Here is a 14,520-nt window from a genome sequence, read left to right on the forward strand (position 1 = left end):
CTTCGCGAACCGTTTGCAGTAGTCAACTCTACCCAATTGAGTCCAGCAGCTAAAATTCTGAATTGTAGCATTTTATACTAAAAAGAAACGTAAAATTCACAAATCCATCACACAAGAACAACGGGACAAAAATTGTAATAAAAAGAATAACAGGACTAATACAGTTGCTAAACACGGTAAATAGCAACTGATATTGGCTCGAAAACAACAATGTTAAAAATATCAACGAAAAAAGAGAAAAAACGTGATAAGGCTACCAAGCAGATCTAATATTAAATTGAACAACTTTCACCGCAATACGACGTAATTATGAACACGAACAAGCGCCCGTTATGTGTGTGTTTATGGGAACAAACAAAAGGCAAAGACTCAATTGCTTGGGTACCATGGTGATTTGTGGGCACAAACCTAAACATAATAAGACTTTCTGAGAATCAACTAAACTCAGAACAGATTTTGACCGAGTTCTCTAACCAAGCATTTTGTTAATTAAAAAAATCAATTAGTTGTGAAAAAACAATTTGCCAAATTAGGTCACGCCAAAATAAATCATTAACAAATTTACAGAACTTAAAAATATAGCAATCACCTGAGGAACACAAATACCACTAGCTACTTCTGAGCAATGGCGAGTTTCACCGTGGTCGAAAGCGCAAATATGCACACTAAGAGTTCATAATAAAACTAACAATCCAATAAGGCATTTTTCTCCCAAAACAAACCCAGAAACTGATCAGACCGCAAAGACAGAGAACCCAGATTGTTGCAGCAATTATTCAAGTTGTTACCCATAAAAAACACTTTCCAAAATTAGGATGACATGGAATCTGCAATATCATGAGCTAGATCAAAAACAAAAAAAACATCAAAAACGGAAGCATCTGAACTTACAAAAACTAAATGCCACAATACTCTGATATCTTTTGAAGACGATCTCAAAATTTCCGACTACTGCGCTGTGCAAAAACATTTAAAAAATCAATAATGGAAGTCGAACTGGCAGGCGGTAGTAACGCTTCCACCGGTTTATCAAATATATAGCAAAGTCACGTCATACAAAAACTTTGACGGTAAAATATTAATACGATCAGACTTAGAACCCCAAATAAAAGTAAAAATTGCCGAGCTCCTTTTCATTTATTTTTGTCCGGTGCGCCGGTTCTGGGTGCAATGATCATTTAATCAAGTATTCCATATTCTTTTATTAGCCTTATGAAAAATATTTAAAATATAAAAACTTCTGTTCAATAGGTAACATTTTAATAAGTCAAACAATGGTACGTCAATGCCATTCAAGATAAATGGGTGACTCAAACAAGTATAAATCAAGATAAGTAGGTGAGTCCAACAACTTTCCACTTATATTGATTTATAGTTTTTGCTGAGCTATTAGTATTTATTAGAATTATCGATCTATTTTTCTCGCATCTGTAGCAAACCCCAAAGAATGTTTAGCCTATTCCGCTTTTCAGACGTTTTTCAATTCATTTTACTTTTTCAACTCGAAGTTTTCCTCATTTCGATCAAATACAGAAAATAGTCCACAGATTGCAGAAAGTAACCAATTAATTTCGGGCGAAATGTTCTCAAGCGACTGGCGAGCAGCTTGCTCTGTCCATACGTAGCTGAAGTCAAGGCACAAAGAGAAAAAGAGGCCGTAAAAGCCAATCAATCCCAATCCCGCTTCACCAAAAGTGGACATACGAATCAAAACTTGGAATCTTCAAGAGGTCTCTATGCACAAAAGAAACAGAGCGGGGCTCAAACGTGCCGTTGTGAATGTTCACCGTAAAGGGTGGGAAGTAGTACTTATTTCAGAAGTCAGAAACCGAAACACCGATTATCCTCTCTTAGAAGTGTGGTGTCTTGATAACTGGCCCTAGTCTGGCGGCGTGGATCGAAGGACAACGAAAAAGTTTCAGTGAGAGCATTGTTGCCATTGAAACACACGGCATGGGATTAATTTCAACGTATCAACCACTCTGGTGTACAGGACAAGAAGGAATAGACTAAATACCGCTATACTCTCAACGACGAGGTGAGGTGGCAAGAACTCCTAATGACAAGATTATAATTGGAGGCAAACACAACGCCCACATTGGGCGAGAAGAGAGAAGTGAATTGGATGGTAGATACAGCCCATGCACACCAACAAACGAGGCAGGTTATGATTTGTTCGATTGGTGAGGAGTAAATGATCTGCAATGGGTTCTCTCATTACAACGTCAGGAAACGGGGCACATGGTTTAATAAGAGCAACTGTACCTGGTATGAGCTTGATGGTTTCTTAATGAGGAAAGGGGAGCGCCATAAAGTAGCTCAAAAATTGGAGGTAGTGGAAGAGATTTCCATGCCAGACCACAAGTCAGTTACCCTTCTTATAAGAATGCCGGAAAGGAAGAGGATAGCCAGAAGAATACGGTTTAACCCAAACATCAACTGAGAGAAAACCAAAGATAAAAAAGAAGCCTTCAAGTAGAACAAAAAGACCAAGGAATTAAGTAACAGCATCACGGAAAACAGCTCCTGGAGTGAGATAGCTGGCATACTAAGCAAGGCCGCACTTGAGATCTGCGGAAAGAAAACCAGGCATATTGCGAATCCAAGGACGTTGGGCAAAATGGATCAACCAGCTAAACTCCACAGTGACATATCTAAAGCAGTAACAGCTCGAAAGGAAGCTTTATCCTAACACCTCCCAGAGTACATCCTTATGCGCAAAAAACGAGACTTGAAGACTGCCCGGGCGAACATGAAGAAGAGACTTAAACAATTGGAAAGAGATTGGTGGGATAAAAAACTTGATGACTGCCAACGAAAAAGATGACATGGGAAGTATGTGCCGGATCCTGAGGCAACTAGGAGCACGAGACAGCAAGTCGGACACAGGCACCACAATCACTACCAGTGAGTTTAAGGAACACTTCGAAAAAGTCTCAAAGGATCGATATGAAGCGAGCCCCGCCGATATATTCCGTGCAGTACACAAAATGACGGGTAAACGAGACGACCCCAAAGCATTAACTGAAAATGATATCCTAAACGGAACACCCACAAACGAAGAAATAGATGAATGTATTCACACATCAAGAACTCGGCACCAGGAAAGGACAACATCCGGATAGAGAACATAAAGCTGGCATGTGGAAAGCTCAAGAAAATGATCCACAGAATTGTAAAGAAAATGATCCATGAGAGAAAGAGAGAGCCCCGGAGTGGGATGAAGTGCTAAAAACAGGTCAAATCATTCCTCTACATACGAAAGGAGATAGCAAATGACGTAAGCAATTACCGGGGAGTATGCCTGCTGGCGATGGGGAGCCTCATCCTAGCCAAGATACTGTCGAAGAGACTGATACAATGGGCAGAAATATTAGGACTTCTGGACGGCAACCAAAGTGGTTTTGGCACAGGCCACTCCACATCAGATGCCACTCAAATCCTGGTAAGAATAAGTGAAGACGCAGAAGACCTAAAGAAACGCCGTATGAAGAACAAAGATCCCCCGGAAGATCCAAGTGACTCCAAAGCAAGACTGCTTGACGTGAAAAAAGCATACCCGAGATTTAATACACCAGTACTATGTTAAAGGCTCAAAAGGAACGGTATGCAAGGTAACTCTCTTAATTCCATCATTGATTTACACGAAGCTACCAAGTACTAGGTCGAAGCAGGGGAAGAATGCAGCACCGAGTGCTCCCGGAACGAGGCTTGCGAGAGGGTTGCTCCACATCTCCATGCCTATTTAACATATACTATTAAGTAGTAATGGGAATAGCTGATAAGGAGCGAAAGGGTATATGCGAAGCGATATATGGCCAAACGGGAGTAAAACGGAAATGGATACTGGGGAGCAACATTCCAGACAAAGAACATGGAAAAACAAACAGCAAAGCAACCGAAATTAAAATCACCCTATCCCTTTTTGCGGATGACACCGTTATAGTGTTCGAAAGCAGAGAACTCAAAGAACGAGTCCAAATAGTGAAGGATGTCATGGAAAGTTTCGAAGAAAGAAACAATGAGGCAAAACAGGAAAGGGCCGTTTTTGGAACATCTGAAGCCAGGGAGATTAGGATGCTCGATTGCTGGTTGGTACATAAACAGGATAAAAAGCTGGAATGATACGGGCAAAATGTAAAGTCAATTAAAGAAGAGCAAGCTACCAAAAAGAATGCACGCACAAATTATCGAAACTGGCATTTTGTAGAAAGTGGCATTTTCGATTGTGTTCGATTGTGCAACACGGCCATGGTACTCAGGCTAGATAAAAAGCCTACTATCTTGGATAGATAGAAGCTACCGACATATCTGGAGTAACAAAAAAAGCCCCCCACTTTTTCAAATGGAGAAAGAGAAAGTAAACATGCAAGACAGTAGAAACATACTTGGATTAAAGACCCATAGATGGAAAGTTGAGAAAAGAACTCTCGAAAGGATAGGCCATGTGCTAAGAATGGACTACCAAAGAAAAAAAGCAGCAATACTGGGTTGGCTTACCAGCCTGGAACAACTTCCAAAGCTCCCTGGTCACAAACGGAAGACCCTATTTTACTGGAGGAAATTGCTGAAAGAGACGGGAATAAACTGGTGATATAACCCCAAACTTTCACGGGACAAAAAAGTTTGGAAACACTAATAACCCAAAGAATAAACCACCTATTCCGCTGGGAGAGAACAAGCAAAAAATTACACAACAATAGAGGTCAAAAACAGAAACACCAAATACAACAAATATAGGTGAATCACAAACTTCGAAATCAGAAAGTCATACGAAAGACTCTAAGAGAATAAACAGAAACCCTAATGCCCAATTTCACTGCTCAAATAACAGTTAAGGTTAAAAAATCATGTTGATTGTAAAAATTTTGAAATCTATTTTCTGCTTTACAAAAACGTAACCGACTAAACGTCGGTAGAATTGCTCTCGAACGACTAGTGGGAGCTCTAATCAATTGGAACCTGCTTCAGTCGGGGATGGTGGGAGCCTAAATGGGACTAAGACGTTCAACTAAGACACACACGTTTACAATAATTGCTATGAACTTCGTTCAACTTCAATTAAAAACTGAAACGATTAAGATTAGAAAATGATTTGTATTTAATTGGATTAAAAAGAAGCTTACAATAAAATTGCATAGATTTTGAAATTGCGTTCAAGTCATTCTCTCACGTTTAAGTTGGCTTGGCTGTTTCAAAAATTTAGATTTCACAATTACTGGTATACTGGTATACAAAAACCACATCTTTAAGAAAAATACTCACTCAATAACATTAGGATATCTCACTCACTCAATAACATAAGGGAATCAACGCTTGCCACATTATCCAAAACATTTTAGCGCTAAACTTCGTTTCTCACTTCACAATGAGAATAAATCATGATTTTCATCTCCAGTAAATATTTACCAATTCGCTCAAGACAATATATTTGAGGAAAAACGGTTTCAATTATGTTGCATTTACTATGAGCTTTGCTTAAAAACTGATGCTATTTTCAGTCAGGCAGCAACTGTTCTCTACCAACTGAAGCACAATTGAACATATATGACGTAACAAGTCAAACTGGGAAAGCCACACAAAAGCAAATACAACTCCATTTGCACAAATTGTGAAAAGGGAGGTTGTAAGCGGCTAGGTAAATAGTACCCCCTTTGAAGCTACCACCAAAAACAACATATTCAATGCACTAGTTCTGTGTTAGCTCTCTCAATGTGAAATGCTGATATTCCCGATGGAACGCACTCTATGATTCCTTAACATGTTCTTTATAAAACAAAATGCTGCTTTATCTGATTTTACCCAAATTCCCAATCATCTAATTTGCATATAATTTGATGTCATTATTAATCAAGTTATGTTCTCGTCTCTCGTTCAATAAAGGTACCTAGAAATTGTATCGAAAATGTGAGAAACTTTGTTTGACGAATATTATTTTGCTTTAATTGGAAGTAAAAGCGGACAGCAAATCACAGCATTTTTTTCATCAAAAAACCGAACCAACCGTCAACACAAATTCCCGCTAGCATAGTCGTAAATGACGTATAAACGCATAATACGCCCTATTTTTAAATATTTCACTAACATTTGAAAATAAATTTGTTCTGCTTTTCCTAGCTGTTTTCTAGCCAAATATTCACCATAGAAGGCTGTTTACAATCAGCCCATCTAAATTCCACAGTGTAATTCAAAAATAAAACGACGCATGTTTGCTGCTAATTAAAGATTAGATCTGTTGATAAGTAAAAAAAAAACAAACTGACCAACGTCGGAAAAACTGCTCGAATGACAGGCGGGGCAATTTATTTCAAGGGCTGTAGCCTAGATAAATTTTTCTTTATGGGTGCAAAAACAGCAGACTAAGGTCGGGTTCCAAGCCCGACCTCTAGAGTCCACTTCCATCACTTCGACAAGAGTCATTAACCACTCGGCTATCAGGGCCTTGTTTTCGTCTCTCTGACAGTTGGTTTTGTTTTAACAACAAACTTTATTTAGGAGTGAGAGCAATTGAAATCGCTCAAATCAAAAAGAAGTGCGTGAAAAAGTCAAAGATTATTCGGATCTATTCTGTTTTGCGCCCCAGCTTAGTGAGCATCAATTTTTTATGACCCCCAGGTGCACGTGCTATTTACTTACATAGTAACGTGCTATATAAAAACATATAAATTGTAACTGGGGGTCATAAAAAACACTGGGGGGCCGAAACAGAATAGATCCAATTATTCTAGAAGAAAAGCCCAAAAACGGTCAAGCGATAAATTTGTAACATAGCCGGCAGATTGCCTGAAAAAAGCTGCGATAGACGCTTGTGGCCTTCCATGAATTGAAACAACTAAAGAAATAAGATAGACAGATCGACCACCAGTCCTATAATAGACAACTACACTTCTTGGGTTAGATTCGGACTGTCAATTTTTTGACATAAACAGTCTATAGTGAAAAAGCGCTAAGAGAGCTTTTTCAAAATTGATATTCGAAACCAAAAGCTCAAGACTAATACTCAAGAACTAGGGCATGAGTTGGGCACTACGTAGATGCACACTATTTTATGTTCATAAAATTTAAAGTTCCATAAGTGAGTTCAGAAGTCATTTTTGTGAGTGAGGTAAGTCACGCAATTGACCTTAAAGCAGAAATAACGTCAGACACACAAATTTTAACTGCAAAGCAATAGAAGTCACTGAAGTCAATTCCAAGAAGTCAGGTCGTAAGAATCATCGATGGAGACGACGAATTAAAAAAACATAGCAGGACAAGTCCTGACGTACAATTCAAAGAATTTTCATTGACTAAACAGAAAAACTAGACATAGAATGGACTATGAGTGAATTGATAAAACCATTTTTAAAAAATCAGATAAAAAAATAAGAAAAAAAAAAACAAAAACAATGTCAAAATGCCGCATGTTAACAAAAAAAACTAGCGAGAAATGAAAATTTAATTCAAAACTAGGCCTAGAATGAGCTGTGAATGGATTGGGAAAACCATTTAGAAAAAAATCCGATCCAAAAAATCGAAAAAACAGTAAAAATCAGAGTGAAATTGCCGCATGTGAACAAAAAAACCACTACCGAGAAACCGAATTTGTGTTCTAACACCATTTTAGCATTCTACTTTAAAATTAGAGCGAAAAAAAATTCACGCCGCAAGACCACTCGCCTTTTCGCTCCATTTCCTGTTTCGGCGTGACCAAAATCACTACTCCGATTTGACTTCAAAAATCATGAAAATGTGTGAACAGATCTTAAAAAAAAGACAGCGCCCCAATACAATTCAAATTCTTTGAATTGTAAAAACCACGATGTCCACAATAATAGCCGCTATCGCTTCGCGGCTATTAATAAAAGACAATAATTGCTTTAACAGACACACGTTTACCATAATTGCTTCTCATCCCAGAGCAATTAAACATAAACCGACAACGTCGGACAAACTGCTCTCGAACTACAAGCGGGGCATTCAATTCAGAGGGGCTGCAGAAAAGACGAACTTTTCTTTATGGGTGCGAAAAACCCACTATGGAGGGCTTTGAGCCCACGAACTCATTTATCCTAATTTGAAGCACCTATTCTGAGCCAATCTGGCTCACAAGAGCTGTTATTTTTGCAAGGCAGACTTCTTCATTTCTCATTAAGAGCAATTAGGTCCATCAAAAAATCAAAAGTCCCGCGTGAAAAAGTCACACAAGGAAATCGAAAGAAAGTTCCAGAACGGTTCATCGAAAATCAACAGACACAAACTTTCACAATAATTGCTTCAAACTTCGTTATTATTTAAGTATTAAAAAATATAATAGTCTCAATTTTAGAAATATGATATGAAAAACACATCGAAGAAAAACAAATTGATTCCCGGAAGTGAATCTCTTGGCATCCTCACGGCAGCCAAAAAGATAACGCCGCAAAAATACATTTTGCTCAAGTACACTCCTGGATCTAGAGTTGTTAAAAACACACGACTAGGCCTAGAATGAGCTGTGAATGGATTGGGAAAACCATTTAGAAACAAATCCGATCCAAAAAATCGAAAAAACAGTAAAAATCAGAGTGAAATTGCCGCATGTGAACAAAAAACCACTACCGAGAAACCGAATTTTTGTTCAAACACCATTTTCGCACTGTACTTTAAAATTAGAGCGAAAAAAAATCACGCCGCAAGACCACTCGCCTTTTCGCTCCATTTCCTGTTTCGGCGTGACCAAAATCACTACTCCGATTTGACTTCAAAAATCATGAAAATGTGTGAACAGATCTCAAAAAAAGACAGCGCCCCAATACAATTCAAATTCTTTGAATTGTAAAAACCACGATGTCCACAATAATAGCCGCTATCGCTTCGGGGCTATTAATAAAAGACAATAATTGCTTTAACAGACACACGTTTACCATAATTGCTTCTCATCCCAGAGCAATTAAACATAAACCGACAACGTCGGACAAACTGCTCTCGAACTACAAGCGGGGCATTCAATTCAGAGGGGCTGCAGAAAAGACGAACTTTTCTTTATGGGTGCGAAAAACCCACTATGGAGGGCTTTGAGCCCACGAACTCATTTATCCTAATCTGAAGCACCTATTCTGAGCCAATCTGGCTCACAAGAGCTCTTATTTTTGCAAGGCAGACTTCTTCATTTCTCATTAAGAGCAATTAGGTCCAGCAAAAAATCAAAGTCCCGCGTAAAAAAGTCACACAAGGAAATCGAAAGAATGTTCCAGAACGGTTCATCGACAATTTTGCATAACAGACACAAACTTTCACAATAATTGCTTCAAACTTCGTTATTATTTAAGTATTAAAAATTATATTAGTCTCAATTTTAGAAATATGATATTAAACACCTCGAAGAAAAACAAATTGATTCCCGGAAGTGAATCTCTTGGTATCCTCACGGCAGCCAAAACGATAACGCCGCAAAAATACATTTTGCTCAAGTACACTCCTGGAATTTGTCAGATATCCACCAGAGCTGTTAAAAATGAGTCAAAATCGATAAAATAATAAATGTGTTTTCGTGTAATCGTATTGTAACATCATTAGGCCGAAGCGGCCGGCCTATTCGCAGCTGCCCGTTTTCTTATTATTGCCACATTTCAGACTAATCTTTTCATGAGCAGAATTACTTTTTTTGGTGACAATGGCCACGCCACTTTGGTTGCGTCTGAAACATTCATAAATTAAAGAAAGGCTCATGTGTAAACGTAAACCATAGCCTGCACATTGCCGAAAAATAGCCTCCGTTGACGCGCTTGATGCACATCGGGATTGAAACAGGAAAAGGCAAAAAGAAGAGGTACTTTGCCTTTACACTCTTTGACCTAGTAACTGACTGATATGGTCACTGGAATTCAAGTGTTTTTGCTTTAAATGGGATCTTGAGCAATTAATACAAAATGGACACAAAATTTAGCGGCCGTTGAAAAAAGCACCGCGGTGTACATTTATCAGCGTGATGATAAAACGGCAACAAAACTGATTCATGAGCTCACAGGAAGTCAACAGAAAATTAAGTGATTCAAAATAAAACCTGAACCTCCAGGATGCAAGTCAGCTACCTATCAGCTACAATGTCGCTGATTTTTTTTGGTGCAAAATCTCTTCCATGTTAGCAACAAACTTTATTTCAGAAAGAGAGCAACTTTGATCACTCAAAAATGAAGAAAAGCGTGAAAAGGTCACTAGAAGTCAGAGAACGTTCTAGAACAAAAACGGTCAAGCGAAAATCTTGCATAGACAAATTTCGTTCGAGAGCAATTAAAAATCCCCAAGATTAAACGCATTATTTTTTTGCCTTTCGCTCAGCAAATGATCTAAAGTTATTAAAAACACGATGAATTTTGCGCGCTACTTTTGTTAATAATACAAGCATTTTTAACGCATGCGAGATCCATGAAAAATTGATTCAAAAGCATTTTACAGTACCATGACTCAAATATAAACCTTCCACAAATCTATCGATTTTCATTTCCTTTGACACACAATTCGGTCGACTTCGAATAATGGAAAATCGAATTCCTATTCCGTAGGACAAGCACAGCAATTCACTTGGCCTTTTTCAACTTGCCCAGGAATGAACTGCATATTACTAGCAATTTAGTTGAACAATAGAAACTTAGCTTCTAATTATCATCAACCAATTTCCATATAGAATAACGCCCTCAGAAACAGGGAACAAAATATACTAATTGGTGGCAAGGGATTGAGTAGGCAGAAAAAGATGTGTAAATTGAGTGAAGGGGTGCTATTATGTGCTCTGCAGTCTTTTCGTCATTTGGGGAAAAGGAGAAGGCGAGGTGGTGAAATAGGATGCTAATTGAATGGCAACAAATTACCTTATGTCATTCAAGTGATGAAGCTGTGCATACATTTTCCACGTATATGCTTAAACATTACCCAATTGATGGAAGACAGTCTGCACACGAAGCTGACATACTTTCACATAAGACTGCAAAATACACTACATTGTCATGATAAATTGACCGGAGGAAAAAAACTGTCACAAAGACTTCATCTAAAAAATTATCTCTTTCTGGATAGCAGTCGAGAAAAAAATGCAACAATTAGCCTTCATTACGCGGGTAACCTGAAAAGAAAATCTCAGTAAACTCGTTGTTTGCCCTTTCCACCTGTGAACTTGAATTTCAGTTAATAAGGCTATATAAAATATAAATACAAACAGAAACAGCGTTAATAGGCAGTGTAGGTGAAAGCAGAGAAGAATAATCAAGTGTGACAGTGGTGGTAATATGAAAAATAAAGTTTTCCATGATGCATTGCCGCATGACGCATTAGTTAAGTTTTGTTCAAATAAACGCAAAAACAATGCTATGCTTTTTAAGAACTAATGGCCTTACTTCCATTTCGATTACGTTTTAAAAAAGCTTATATTAAGCAAATACTTATGAACGATTGAGCCGATGATCAAAAAAGAGTTTTCAAGAAAAAAGAATTCATTTCTTGGACATGATTGAATATATAAATATTATAAATATTTACCATGTCACAAGTGGACTTACACGGAATCCTGCTGATTCTCTATTGCAGCAAGCCCAATAATCAATTCAGAAACATTTCAACGTTTTTCAATTTCTCTACATTTCAAATATATAATTCACTAGCTCCTGGTTATCAATCAGGTAAGAATCCTTAAACTTATGGTATATTTTTAAATTCATTCACTTGCACTTGTTTACGTTCTCAGGTAGAAGATTCAATTCTCTAATCTTATTATAGAGTTTAGGAGCACGATACTTGATAGAAAAATTCTCTTGCAGCAAGGTATATCGAGTAATCTTAGCTCGGACTGCCTCGTATTCCTCCTGTTTGTATTAAATTTTAACCTATCGCTACAATAATCAACAGAAAGAAAATTTCAAACAGACTTAAAAACGAATTTCAGCAGCTTAAAAATTTGTAGCTTATAGACAAATCCAATTTTAAGAAAAAAATCACTGCAACTGTCTGATTTTTGTCGGAAGGATATAAACTTTAACGTTTTTTTCCGGAGCATAAACAATGGTAGTGAAGAAGACTAGCTGCAGCAACCATATACAAGAACACCATATCGAATAATGGGAATTAAGTTGCTTGAATAATATCTTATAAGTTGTGATTTAGGAAAAAAATGTCTCGTTTTTGATACAATTCCAAATTGCTTGCTTAATTTTTCTTTACCCGCTAAATATGGCTGATAAAAGAAAGTTTTGAATCAATTCTTACACCAAGATACTTGCACATAGGATGAGTTTGGACAACTTGATCATCAAGCAGATATTTACTTGCATCTATTTTGGAACCGGCAATCTGCATTTTCATTAAAAGTCTTGTCAAGACTAAGTACCAGTTTATTTGATTTAAACCAGTTATCTTTGCACGTCCGAGACTGATTTCACCACAGTTGTTTCCTATGGATGCAATATTAGAGTCGTCAGCGAACAGCAGGATATTAAGATTAGAATTGTGAGGCAGATCGTTAAAATAAACTAGAAAGTGTAGACGACCCAGAATCGAACCCTGTGGTACCCCGGAGAGAAAAATTCCCCATGGGTTGACAAATCGTTCGAAAAAGCTCTTTGTTTTCTATTTGTTGAATAGTATCTTTCAAGCTTTCTCAGCAGTAGTTTATGATTTGTAGTATCGAAAGCTTTCTTCAAGTCAAAAAAGAGCGAATTGAACGCGTTCTTTTTTCCAGAATGAAGAAATTGTTCTGTGGATTCTACGAGTGCATCAACGTTGCTATGCTTGTTGCGAAAACCAAATTGATACCTTGAGAGAATTCCCAGTTTTCCGAAACAGCAGTGTACTCTATTAAACTTTCTCAAAAATTCTCCAAATTATTAGAAATTGGCGATAATTATTTTCATCCAGTTTTGAGCCATCTTTAAATAACGTAATTATTTTAACTGTTTTCAGGCTATCTGCAAAAAGGCCTCCGTTCAATAACCGGTTTACAAAGTTGTAATTACATTTAGGGTGGCATGCCTTGAGGCTTTTACAATATTGTTACTTATTAGTTCATCTCCCGAGGACAAGTTATTTTGTGAACATCGTTAAATGGATTCAACCTCACCTTTGGATTTTCCGTTGATGTCATTCAGAAGCTTGTACGTTCTTGAAAATTGTTTGCAAGATTGTATATTCCTGAAAATTGTTGGCAAGCTTGAAAAGTGTTTTATTAGTACTGCTTTTTGGATTTGTTGTATTTTTTTCAAAAGTCACTTTTTGAATTCTCGAAGCTTGGCTTGGTTTTGACAAATATTCTACCATTTTTTATGAGCATGGTTCTGTTTTGACCTTATTTTAAGCAGCAGATTTTTTCTTGGGGAGGAAACTGCGGATTGGTGCACATCTATCACGGAATTTAAGAAAAGTTTCATCAAAAAGCATTGAAAGCTTCTGAGAAAGTTGTAGATCTCAGCAATTTTTCACTACACTCTGACATTGCCAACCGGAGAGTTTCTGCGTAGTTTTCTACAGTGCTAGAATTTTTCAGGAAAGCTGCATTTAAAATCGCAGTTTTAAGTTCAGGTTCTTAAAAAAGTGCAAATGTTTGAATAATTGGATCGTGGTCTGAAAATTTTGATTTTGTAAAATTCACACACAGTCAAACAGATTAATACTTTGATACACGAAATGATCAAGACAAGTGAAGCTGGTATCAGATTCCCTGGTTGCTGATTTCGCAAAAACTTCAACTGTTAGATGAAATACAATTAATATAGTTTTTTGACAGTGCATTCTCTTTAGTGTATTAATGTTAAAATTACCACATAATTAAAGGAAGACAAGGGGATTGGTTGGCTTCTAGAAAACTATTATTATTATCAATAAATTGCTGTTTGCTTTCGCTATGTTTGATATAAATGATCACAAGATTTAGTTTTCCCCAAAAAATTCTATTTCAGCGAAGACACTTCACAGTTTACTCCTTTTTCTTTCAGAAATTTGCATGCACTTGTGTTTTGAAACATTAACCCACCTCCCCTGGCTGTTCTACTCGTCTGGATATGGAATCTGAAACCAGGTAATGAGCATTGTTTTAATTAATCATCGTCACACAACCAGGTGTCAGGCAGAATATCTAAGCTGAAAATCTAGACACCCTTTTTCGTTGATCTAACATTGAGATAAAAAATTATCAGAATTTTCCATTTTATGTTAAGGTTAGTTTCGTTGACTACCGCTTGGTTCTTTTACGTTCCGCGAAAGGGCTGATTCGTCCGTTCTGTATTTGAGGCGGTTTGAAGCACTGTTGAATAAAGATTAAAGAATAATTGAATAAACCAAATTCGAACATGTTGATTTTGTCCATCCACGTGTTGTGTATGACAACATCACGTATGAATGACGAGATCCGTTCGTCACCTTTCGTAAATTTGATAAAGATTAGCCTAGGTTAACTTGCATATTCATGTATTGTAGCATTGTAGAAAGAGGGACATTATTCAAATGCTCGTTTGAGAACTTCAATTTTTTTGGTGCGCCTTGTAGTCGACGAGCAATTGAGGAAGTCGACGAGCAATT

The 14,520-nt window shown here is 37.3% G+C and overlaps 1 protein-coding gene across 3 annotated transcripts in view; it reads right to left on the reverse strand.

Annotated features, from left to right (window-relative positions):
- LOC142353469 (synaptosomal-associated protein 25-like) overlaps positions 1-14,520 on the reverse strand; it is a 64,575-nt gene that overhangs the window by 12,925 nt on the left and 37,130 nt on the right. The gene's annotated exons all lie outside the window — the stretch shown is intronic.

The sequence above is a fragment of the Convolutriloba macropyga genome, chromosome 14, assembly GCF_964194025.1.
Source record: "Convolutriloba macropyga chromosome 14, txConMacr16.3, whole genome shotgun sequence".
NCBI lineage: Eukaryota > Metazoa > Xenacoelomorpha > Acoela > Convolutidae > Convolutriloba > Convolutriloba macropyga.